This window comes from Nicotiana sylvestris, chromosome 3 (assembly GCF_000393655.2).
Source record: "Nicotiana sylvestris chromosome 3, ASM39365v2, whole genome shotgun sequence".
NCBI classification, from domain to species: Eukaryota; Viridiplantae; Streptophyta; class Magnoliopsida; order Solanales; family Solanaceae; genus Nicotiana; species Nicotiana sylvestris.
In genome coordinates, this window is record NC_091059.1 from 198,053,778 (window position 1) to 198,062,046 (window position 8,269).

An 8,269-nucleotide genomic window follows, 5' to 3' on the forward strand; every position below is an offset into this window, starting at 1 on the left:
TCAGAAGGTGACACGTATGTAAAGCATTAAATGGAAGGGACAATTGAAGCGTCAGTATTTGTCATAATATTAATTACGGCAAAAATTCCCTTTTTATGAAAATTCACTTCCCAATTATTTACTTGATAAATAAATGGAAAGTGGGGGGACTATCTGTATTGGAAAAAAACTGAATTTACATTGTAGGTGACGTGGCATGACACGTGGACTGGTCAAACGGTCAAAACACAATAAATAGCCAAGAGGCACGGGTGACAACAGATAAGGGAAAAAGAAAGCAACATTGGTGCGGACCGTTACTAAAATAGGTACGAGTCTCGTACCTATCCAAGTCATCTAAAAACCGAAGATCGGAAGAAGTTGAAGATACGAATCTGATGACGTAAAAGAGTTTAAATATAGCATTAAATATCAAATACGTTAGAATATTTGATATTTAAAAAGAAATGATTGTGTAACGTTTCTTTTAATGTCATTTATTGCTCATAATTGCCTCATTAAGACAAATGCATTACCTCTTCTCCTAGAATTAGCTATAAAAGGAGAAGAACTCACCATCTGTAAGGATACGAAAGATTATTGGGATCCTATTGAAATACAAAATTATTTACTGCTTTACCATCATTCTCAGAAGTATTTTGTTTTCGTCTCATGATTATTAGTAACCCGAATTTCTTTTTAGCTTTGACCAAAGACTCAGATTTTTGGTTAAACAAATATGTTATCTTTGGGCAACTTTTGATCCATAGTTTGACTGAAGCTTGCCTTTCCCGTCATTTCATTTCACCTTGGACAACAATTATTGTTTCTGACTAATGTTGTTGACCAAACCACCATGCCGTTGCATCGCAGCAACCGCTTCGCCACATCGGGGGCACCGGAAAGACGGAGCAGCGGAGCAACGTGTTTGAAGACAGTAGTAAAAGTAGCTGTATAGTAATGGAGATACATAAAACTCACTGAACAACAGTTACTAACAGCACACTAAAGCAAGAAATGGACACATGAATGACGTCAACCCAAATGGATGACAAGATGAAGAAACAAGATATATCCCCTCTGCAATATCAAAAGATACAATTGCCTTAAGAGTGGACTGACTACCATAGATATTTGAGTTACTTTGTCTAAACTTGGTTTGTACACGACAACTTACTTATTATGGGTATCAGATCAGATCTACCTGGATGTTCACATATTTCCCTATTTTGACTCATTGATTGGGTAAAGCCCCTGACTCTATTTGGAAATGAATTGGAGAGATAAAGTGTTCTTCCAGTTCCGCTTCTTGAGTTGAGAATTTAACTAGCTCCAAGATTTGAATGCCATGGTTGTCTATAAAACACTGGATGTGAAGTTCATTTTAAGGATATAGGAGGATGCGAGGCTCTGAAAAGATAAACTATTTTTCTAGACAACCCTGAAACATTTTATATAGTTTCAACTCTCAAGGTTTCTTTTCTTTGAAACAATAAAGTTATACCTATGTACAGGCTAAACCTCCAAATATACAATATGCATGCATAAGTATAAGATTGTCATTCTGCAATTTCAGTGAATTCAACCTATTACTTCAGCTCATATCTTGATTAAGCTTCAATATAATAGAGTTCCTATTGAAGACATGAACATTTGAAAGATACAATGCATTGCCATTCTACTGCATAATTGTAAGCATGCAATATTGGTACCTGTGCTGACAAGGGATAGCTAAAAATGGAATTGTTGGCTTTCCTTGGCAGATTGGGCACAAAGTGTCATCCACTGAAGAGTCTGAAGATTTGTCCTTTGAGAACGGACGAATAAAATTCTTGACAGATGTTGAATTGAGAAGGGGAAGAAGCAAGAGCAGCATTTCCTGTATATTAGAACAGTTGAGAATGTACCTCCATTCGCATTGTTAGCTAAACAGCTCCGCTCGTATGAAACAATTATAGTAACTATAACTTTTAACGGCAGAAGACCAATTTTGGAGCACCATCCTCATCCCCATACCCACCAGCAAGGCAAGACACTAGTTGGAAAAAAGATCTTTTAGCCCTTTGGAAGCATGTAAAAAGGCTAAAAGCATAGCAACGCTCTTTAAGGGCCCTTTCCCTTTTTTGATAAGGTTAAGGACCAATTTCCTAACAGCTAATTGATAGCGAAATTGCAGACAAAGATTCTCAGATAATTTGTCATCAATATTCTCCTCACTTCGGAATGACCATATAAAGTCTGCAACACTCTACTAATGGATGGACAATTACCGAGAATTCATTCCACACCAATTGGCGATTCATGTGCTCGAAGCTCACTGCTCTGTTCATATGTGGACTCCCATAAACAAGTCTGGCTCTTAAAGCTCTTTCAACGAGATTCCTATACCTGCATGCCACTGATACATGTAGAATAATCAGTAAATCTCCAAAATATATAGGAAGCTATAATCTTAATTCCATTCAATACACCCTTGAGGTCCGGCCCTTCTCCCGACTCCACGCATAGCAGGAGCTTAGTGTACCGGGCTGTCCCTTGGAGGGCACATGTACAGGACATCCATAGAAGTCAATCCATGTTCAAAAGTTAAACCCTATTTGAAATGTCACATGTACAGTACACATACAGCAGCCAATCCATGCACGGGCATGCTCAGTTAACTCCTGGTACCAATAATGCATCTGGATTTTCTAACTTCCGCTTATTTTCATAACAGAGAAATCCCCGAGGGGTAGTGGCACACAGTTCTAAGCTCGGTGGGTAATGAGTCTTCCTCTCTACCCTGCTCCACTTAAATTCCCAAGCTTTTGTGTGCCTTGGGTACATTTTCTAGCTTCGCTCTTATATTCTTTTTTATTTATTGATTGATTTATTGATAGGTAACTTCACTCTTATATTCTTTTTTATTTATTGATAGGTAACTTCACTCTTATATTCTTAATTCCAGTCAATCTAAAGATCAAATGTACAGGATAGTTATAGCAGTCAATACATGCAGGGATGCTCAACAGTTAAACCCTTTAATATGTCACATGTACAGGACCCTCATAGCAATCAACGGATGCACGAGCATGTTCATCAGTTAACATCTTCTACCAAGAATGCATGTAGATTGTCTAACTTAAGTCTTTTTGCCTTTTATATTGTATTTTCTATTTTGTGCTATTTTACCTTTTCCTTGGTGAAGTACCCTTTGAACATCATCATTATTTTATAGTCACTGCCAATCATTTCGAGATTTGTCTCACCCTGTTCCTGGACAACAAAGCCATCCCGGGAGACATATCTGGTTTCACTGGACAGAGAAATTTCAAAATGTCCAGCAACAAATTTTTACCAAAAACTTGGCTCGACCTAGTTGGCAGCGAATAACAACAATGCAGAAATTTATTACTTGGAGTTAACCAGTTAATTTTCCATTGCATTTACTCTGAGAATTCAATACTAAAAACCTACACCGGCTTATTGATATATGAACTCATAAGTCATGACAAACCATAAACCAGATATACTGCTACTAAAATCAATTAAGGGACTACAAAGAGCTATACCATAAAAATTCAACATTACAATGATGTGGCACCACTCTTTAACAGTTGGGAAGCCCAAACCCCCAACCCAAGAACTGGCCCTTCTCAATTGATTGATGCATATAATTTCGATGCTTGAACCGACCAAGCAAGACAATGATAGATAAAATGATAGTAGTTGACTACAGTTACAGATTAAAATTGGAAGTACCAGCTTAATTTAGACGAGGCCCTTTCTTAAGTAACATAAAAAATGGCCTTTTACTAACAAGAATGGAGTAACCACTATATACTAGCGGATACAATCAAACAGGAGCAAATTTAATTGTGACGGGGTCCATTTATTCAGCATATTCCAAGCATTCTACATATCCAATTACATTCACTTCATTAGTCTCCATGAACAAGTTACTTTCTAGTAAACACATAAGATAAAGCAAACGGCCTTGCAGCTCTGCTTTTCTTCCACGCATGTCCATTGTTAAGCTAGTGCACTAATTCAAGTAGCATAAGTTCATCTTTTTCTTTTTTTTTTTAAAATCAGTAGTATGACATAATACAACTGCTATAGGAGTTCGTCTATCCTTTTATTTTCTTTAATTTAGTGGTCATGTCGTGCAACGGAAAGAAATAAGAAAAGTATGTGCAACCAAAGATTAAAAGCAAAAAATATTTCCAACAATGCTTTCAAAAGAAATAACACGAAAAAAAGATATACAATCAGAGATATACCTTCCTGTGTAAAGAAATATAAGTAGATTGCTGAAAGATGCTGCTTTATAGATCCCCTCCATCCGTTGTATTAACAACCATGCTCGGCGTGCCAAAGAGGGGTTGCTCTGATGGTAAGCAACCTCCACTTCCAACCAAGATGTTGTGAGTTCGAGTCTCCCCAAGAGCAAGGTGGGAAGTTCTTGGAGGGAAGGATGCCGGGGATCTATTTGGAAACAGCCTCTCTACCTCAGGGTAGGGGTAAGGTCTGCGTACACACTACCCTCCCCAGACCCCACTAAGTGGGATTATACTGGGTTGTTGTTGTTGTTGTTGCTCGGCGTGCCAAAGACCTCTGTAGCAGCCACAACATTAACAAGTCAATGTTTTGAAAGTTACTATTTTACCTGTTCAAATTCTTCTCATAAAATTACTACTACAACAATTCTATTATGGATGACCAGTTTTTACTAGGCAACACATCAACTTAAGATTTAAAATTGAACCGTTCAGATTTATGTGTCTCGGGAAGCAGGAAAAGTTAACCTTATTTATGTCGTTGAGCATTCATGCCTTCTCAATTTCGTCTATAAAATAATCTCCGCTTTATAAGGAAAGTTCTATCAAATTGCATTATACCAAATTCACAACACATTAATCCCACCTATCTCAGTGCAGATAGCAAAGAGCATCTTAACAATCATATATTTGTATCCACGGACACGAGCACGTAAAAAAACTAGGGAAAGTGAAGAAGAGAGGACTATCCGCTCAGAGTCACCCCATCTCCGAAAAGCAGAAAATGATTGAAGATGCCCCACATATATTGACCGCCAACAGTAGCGACAGTACCATATCTTTTGAGCAACAGTAAGTCCAGGTCCCTCCAATCCCGTTCGAACTAAGATATGCAGAAAAGCAAAACTACAATTGAAACTATGAAGGCTGATGCGAGAGGTATATGATCAAAAGAAAGATTCAATTGCATCAAGCTGTCAACCTTAGCAACTTCAAGTAAAAATTACGACAGGCAAGATTTCCAAGCCAATTCCTCAAGTCCCTCCATCCCAATTGATATTATACACTTGCTAAATACTATTTGGCTTCTAAAGTTACTGAAAAGTTGAGCATTTCTATAAAAGTAAATATTTACAGCTCTCAGGGATATCAAGCTATCTTAAGTAATCAATGAGAGTCCATACATGGTAGTCAATTTGGACTTGAAATGCTTTGCTTTCAGATTCATCTCAATCAGATATTTCCAGTAAAAACTCCAAATAGATGATGTCTGTTTGACAGACAGACAAAATCTCCTATTGCCCTTTACAAAGGACAAAAGAAAGACATACCAAGGGGGAGATTCAGGACCACCATCATACAGAAAAAAACTAAAAAAAATATGGTGGACCAACCATGGAAGAAGAAAATATGTTAAAATGAGGTGGTACCATTATCTGGAGGAAAAGGGCTGAATGCATGCAATGTAACTCTTTTTCCTAAGAAAATGCTCCTATTCATGCTATCAACAATGAACTCAGCCTCAAAATCGAAGTGAATGCCTGCATGCCAACTTAAGTATTTTAAAAGTTTTTCAACTAGTCTCTCCACGCCCCAACTCCCAAGGATTAGTAACATTAGATGTTCCAAGTTTGGACAATTTCAACACCAGAAGTTGTAGAAAATAGTGTAAATAATGACATAGTATCCAGCTGATTAATACAGAAAAAGGATTTTTGTAAGAGCAACTTTATTCATTTGAACAGTAAAAGAAGAGCTTGTTAGCAGCAACTTACCTAAAGGAACAAAAGGATTAAGTAAAAGATGCTAACCAACCTTTTCCTCTTACTTCAACTGCACGTTCATCTCTATACCTCAGATTCATTAGCGCATTACCCTGCGTAGGCTTATCAATCCGGTAGTCCTCCACAAGTCCGCGGGCCTTGGGTCTCCTCCTATCTTTTCTCTCACTGTTTTTACTTATTCAGAGACAGACTTATGTATTTCATTCAGACCTTGTTTGTAGTATTCTTAGACCGTCTGTGAAGCTGTGACTCCAGTTCAGGGTAGTCTTGTTTAAACAGTTGTATTGGATATACTCAATAGTTTTATTGTTTTTCTTCCGCTTGTCATAAATTCTACTGTCTTTAAATTATTGCTTATAATTGTTAAAGGATTTAAAATGGGAAAAAGGTAAATTGCGCAAACAGTCGGCTTGCCTAGCTCACATTAGTAGGCGTCATCACGACTCCCGAGGGCGGAAAATCCGGGTCGTGACAAGAAATGGGGAGAAATTCAAAAGATTTACAAGTGGTCATTCAAAAATAGCCACAGTTTCAAAAGTAATCGAAATTTAGCCAATTTTCATGTAAAGATACATCTGAACAAAAACATTGTTTAAAATCCAGAAAATTACTCTAGTATAAAATACTGGAGTTCCAGTATAATATACCGGTCCAGCATAATATATTGGAGATTGGAGCACCGGCATAACTCCAATCTCAAGTATATTATACTGGAACTTTCTGCATGTTGGAGTATGCTGGAAGTTCATACACAGGTGCACCAATCTCCAGTATATTATGCTGAAACTTTTCGTGTTGCAGCAAAATAGTGGCTATTTTTCAATGACTTTGCAAATGCTGGCTATTTTTGAATGATCAGTCCGAAAACTGGCTAGTCCGTGCTATTTTTACATAGAAATGGTACTAGTTAGCTATTCTAAAGTATTTTTATTTAGGACTTAGTCAGTTCTAAATTTCAGTTTTTTAATTCAATTTTTTAAGACAAATATGTCTTAGTTGTCTTGAAGTTACAATTAGTTTAAAATTTCAGGAGAAAATAAGTAATGGTTAATCACTAAATAGCCTAAGAATGACTATATGTGCACTTACCTTACATAAGTAGTCGGTCATATTCATTGTTTATTATTCATAGCCATATGCATAGATTATATATTGATTATACACAACGATAGACATATACTACATTAATTATGCATATATTATACCTCTACCGGTTATATTTAAATTAAGTGATTAGGTAGACGGATATTTGAGTTAATTTTTTTTTAAATGAACGGCTAAACCTATGCATTTCTCAATTTTTTTTCTTTATGGTGAATGTTTTAGGGAAACTACCAGCTATGTTCATTTATAAGTAGCTCATTACAAAAATTATCAAATTCATAAAATATTATTAATATTAGCCAAATATTACTAATATTAGTCAATTAGCTATTTGTAGCAGGAAAAATGTCAAATATTTTTTTTTTTTGAGTGGGCACTATTAAAATAGATTGGATACAACTTAAGGAGCTTGAATCTCTGTTTTGGGATGATTTGGTAAATTTTTGAGGTGGTTTGAATTGAAAATTCGAAGTAAAAACTGAACATGAAAAAAATGATATGCGTATCATTTATGTATTACATATGTATCATATTTGTATCAATTGTGTATCACATGTATATCCATGTATACCTTATGTGTAAGATACATGTTTGATACATGTGTTGCGGAAGAATTTTTTGAACTCGATTTAATTACGAATTTTGATACAAAACCAGTCCAAATCACCTCTGATCTTCCTCAAATTTTGTATATTGACTTATCTATATGTTTTCAATGAATTTCAACTATACCCATTGAAAAAGTTCCTTTTTTGCTTAGATTTTTGAAATATTATATTTTTTTTATTTTATCACCTTATTTGCTACCTCATCCATGAAATTTCCTTTCCGTCTTGCATCTAATATTGCTAATCATGCTTAAAAATATGGAAGGTGATTTTTGCATGTGATTCTTTAAGAAAAAGAACCTTATTTATTTTATTTTTTAATTTTTATATGTACTTGGCTAGTTTTGGTAAGTCTCTCACTAATGGCTAGAGGTTAGTAAGTTGAGACTTATTTGGGACATTTGCGTAAGTTTTCCTAATTATCTTAGATCCATTGGGCTCTGGCCTAGGCCTGGTGCAAGCACTTCTCTATGGTGGGCTTTTGCTTAAGAGATTTTTACCTAGCTATACTATAATAGAAACCTATTTACTACCT

General features: G+C 35.9%; 1 long non-coding RNA gene across 2 annotated transcripts; it reads right to left on the reverse strand.

The window, feature by feature from the left end:
- Positions 1 to 721: 721 nt before the first annotated feature.
- LOC138888776 (uncharacterized) lies at positions 722 to 6,174 on the reverse strand. Of its 2 annotated transcripts, XR_011406311.1 has the most exons (4): positions 6,054 to 6,174; positions 4,242 to 4,575; positions 1,692 to 2,377; positions 722 to 929 (listed from the first exon to the last, which is right to left on the reverse strand). It is a non-coding gene; the product is annotated as an uncharacterized lncRNA (long non-coding RNA). The 2 variants fall into 2 exon arrangements; XR_011406310.1 differs by lacking the exon at positions 722 to 929 and having other exon boundaries at positions 991 to 2,377; positions 6,054 to 6,155.
- Positions 6,175 to 8,269: the final 2,095 nt, after the last annotated feature.